General features: G+C 39.4%; 1 protein-coding gene across 1 annotated transcript in view; it reads right to left on the bottom strand.

Moving 5' to 3' along the window:
- Window positions 1–4,080, bottom strand: part of MEGF9 (multiple EGF like domains 9) — a 78,512-nt gene that overhangs the window by 38,556 nt on the left and 35,876 nt on the right. The gene's annotated exons all lie outside the window — the stretch shown is intronic.

Below are 4,080 nucleotides of genomic sequence, written 5' to 3'. Positions count from 1 at the left end.
GAAAGAGATATCAACTAAGGTTTAATGCTTTCCTAATAAAATGAGCTCTATTTTATTTTTCTTAATAAATATTCATGACAACTTTGTAAGGATGGATAAAATTAAGTCTAGTTCAAATTCACTTTCTATCCTATTTAGTTTATTTAAATTGGGAATTATATACAGTAAAGTACATAAACTAATTATAAAACTAACATTCTCAATTTCTTTTTCAGCACTCTTCATCTTCTAGCCCTCTTACCCTATACTCCAATGTGTGGGTGGGTCTGTATATTATTAGTTTTTCTGGATTAGGAATCTCCAAAGGCAGGGCCTATGCTTATCTACATGGCACTGAGAGCACATGCTGGAAATGACAACACATTAAATAATAAATAATCCCGCTGTATAGCAGCAAAAGCACAGACGGTTGACTGTGGTTAACTTATACAGGACAGACAAGATTGTGCTACAGCTGGAATCATGAACAAGTATGTTCTTCCCAGGAAGAAATTAACGGAGAATTGAAACTTTAAGGTGAGGAAATGACAAACAATAAATCCCAGATGAGAACGTTTACAGGGGCATCCTGATCAGTGGGTTAAAACCAATCACAATTTGAATCTCTTTCCCAAATTAAAAGATTTAGAAAATAAACATTTTCTTTAGATATTTCAAACAGTTTTTTGAATGAAAATATTTAGAAGTAGTTGGCTTTAGCTTTTAAAAAAAAAAAAAAATCATTTCCGGGGACTTCCCTGGTGGCGCAGTGGTTGAGAGTCCGCCTGCCGATGCAGGGGACACGGGTTCGTGCCCCGGTCCAGGAAGATCCCACATGACGCGGAGCCGCTGGGCCCGTGAGCCATGGCCGCTGGGCCTGCATGTCCGGAGCCTGTGCTCCGCAACAGGAGAGGCCACAACAATGAGAGGCCCGCGTACGGCCAAAAAAAAAAAAAAAAAAAAGCTCAGAGAAATCTATGACAAATTATACTTCTGAATAAGTAAGGAACTATCAATATATAAAATGACATTATACATATAGATAAAAGTTTAGCTTGAAAAAATATCTTTAACATAATTTTTGATGATTTTTAAAAAGATACTGGATAAACTGCAAATCCAGAGTCTTAAAAAGACAGCTATAAAGAAGTTTGCTTCTCTATTCTAGACAACGAAATTAACCTTCAAAATTCTTTATGTCATCACAAATAGCTTATGCACACAAGTCCAAACAAAGAATTCCACAAAGGTATTTTCACTTGGCCAACTGTTGGCCCACACTTCTTCAGTTCCTAACCTTTGGTGTCAGCTTATCTCCTTGCTCTTCACACCTCTTCTAATTGGTAAATATATCAAATGAATGAATATGTAAGTGATTTGTTTATTTTATGTATATTTTAAGCTTGAGTGGTGAATTAGTTACAAAACCCAGAGGAGAGTTCAGATTTCTTCAGCCCCAAACTTAGGAAAGGAATAAGCTTCCCATCTCAATCAGGATTCTTAGTTTTACTAAGCTACATAAGCATGACATTTCTGTGACAGAGTTACATGTTTTCATACTATTTCTAGTTTCTGGGTTTGTGTGTGTGTGTGTGGTTTTTGTAAATAAGGAAGCCGTGTTTAGTGGTCTGTAAACCTGCCAATAACAACTTCATGGCAAGGCCTTCACTCTACCAAAAATGACCAGAATGCTAAAAATAACATTTTCTTCCAAAATCTGGCAGAATTCCAACATACATTCAATTCCTCCTGCTGGACCAATTTCATCACAAGTTAAACCAAGCAAATTGTGCTGGTGTGGGCAGAATTAGCTCAAGAAAAATGAATGGACTAAAAAACTCTATAATAAAGACTGAGAATTTTATTCTATTATTTCTTTACTAATGTGCTTCCATCTAAAACCTGAATCCGTGTTCCCAATGAATAACATTTTTAGTAAAACTGTTAAGAACTTTGAGATAAAAACTAAGTTGTTTTTTGTTTTGCGATACACGGGCCTCTCACTGTTGTGGCCTCTCCCGTTGCGGAGCACAGGCTCCGGACGCGCAGGCTCAGCGGCCATGGCTCACGGGGCCAGCCGCTCCGCGGCATGGGGGATCTTCCCGGACCGGGGCACGAACCCGCGTCCCCTGCATCAGCAGGTGGACTCTCAACCACTGCACCACCAGGGAAGCCCAAAAAACTAAGTATTTTTTTCAATCAAGTCTTATGGATAAAACTTCAGTAGTAACCAAGTTTGTTGGTTATTTATTATTTCTATAGAACTCATTCAGCCTTTTCATTATCCCCTGAACGTACTCTTTTCAGTCCCATTCTGTGCTCCTTGTTATGTTCTCTCCTCTCCACATATTTAAATCTGTCCCTTATTTCAAGAATCAGCTGAAATTTACTCCTCCATAAACTCTAATTCTATTGCCCCTTGTTTGAGCCCGTAACAACAACTACCACCCATGACCCTCATACGACAGTAATTTAAAGATTAAGGCAGTAAAGTGAAGCAGATATGAGCACAGACTATAGAAGCAGACAGCTACAGGTTTAAATCCAGCTCCATCACTTACTAACTTTATGACCTTAGGCAAGTTAGTTAACCTCCTTGTGCCTTCCTTCTCTCATCTGTAAACAGGCATAATACAGTACCTATAACACTCAGGCCCAACACATAAACTGGAAATGGTTTGGAGTGCCGAAACAATTACTACAATAGCTGGAAGAAAGGGATTCCAAATAAAATAATAGAAACACAATTTAGATGGCCAGAATCACAGGCCACAGCTTTGTGATGAGATCTGAAAGCCTGGGATTAGGTTTATTACCATGTCAGTTTTGGACAATGTCTGTGAAATAGAATTAGTGTCCTGACATTCAGGAATTTAAGCTGTGGGTAAGGTAGAGAAGAACAGCGTATCCTTCATATGCTGGGCTCCATACATTACCAACATGGGTGCCTACAAATACAACGATGAAAACAAAAGGGTGTAGGATATGGTTTCAGAGAGAAAAAAAAGAGCATTTGTTGATTATATGCCCTTGGTACTAATCATCCTAACGGTAGTGGGGTGAACTGCAAATATTTCAGCAAGAGAAGAGACGATCACCCTAGTGCCAGGATGAAGTGCTATCACCTGATATAGCAAGACAAAAATACACTATCATATTAACATTCCTCCCCAGATTAACCAAAGGGAAGGAAGCTGAAGTAAAGCATACCAAGTGCCAGGGAACATATGCATCTTTTCGGTTTGGAGCTCAGAATCTGAGGCCCTATCCCAGTGTTTAACCTCAAATGAAATGATCCAAATTAAATGAATAGTATGAGCAACAGTAATAAATATAAAGGACTATGAACATGCGTTAAATTGTGTCAGGATAACTCATTAGCTTGTAAGTAAACTCTCAGAGCCTTCACAGTTCTTGACATTCATACGGAACCAGATAGGAGTTAATGCAGAAACAATGCAATTTTCTAGGAGACTGGCAATATGAAAAAAGAAGAAAAGACATGTCAATCGATAAAAGCAGTGGGAAGGGCCTATAGCCAAAGACAAGAGATGAAGTGCTGACTTTTTAATGAGGTGGAATCTTAGACACGAGAGCGGCACAAAGGAGTCTGTGACATGACTGATGGTAAGGCACTAGTGTGTATGTTAATGGGAGTGAAACAAGATGAAGAGGACACAAAACGCTAATCACAGACAAGTCTGAATGAAATGCCAAAAGGCTCATTTGGTTGCCTATGAGTAAATGTGGAATAAACTCGCCATCATTTGAGTAGCGTGTTTCCTTTCAGTGTCCTATAATTCTTAGGAAAACTCTACAGAAAAATAGAGAAGAGTAAAATATATATTAGCAGGGAGACATTTGCTTTTTGTTTGGCTTCTGAAGAGCAATGAAATACAGTGACTTGAACCCTGAAGAAGAATAAGAAACTAAAGTCTGGAGCCAAACTGTTTAAAAATAGAAATATAGGGGGCTTCCCTTGGCGCAGTGTGGTTGAGAGTCCGCCTGCCGACGCAGGGGACACGGGGTCGTGCCCCGGTCCAGGAAGATCCCACATGCCATGGAGTGGCTAAGGCCCCTTGGCATGGTCCCCGAGCACCT

Source organism: Lipotes vexillifer, unplaced genomic scaffold, assembly GCF_000442215.2.
Source record: "Lipotes vexillifer unplaced genomic scaffold, Lipotes_vexillifer_v1.1 scaffold588, whole genome shotgun sequence".
Taxonomy (NCBI): domain Eukaryota; kingdom Metazoa; phylum Chordata; class Mammalia; order Artiodactyla; family Lipotidae; genus Lipotes; species Lipotes vexillifer.
Note: the sequence above shows the minus strand (reverse complement) of the source record. Positions and strands in the feature narration are given on the sequence as shown.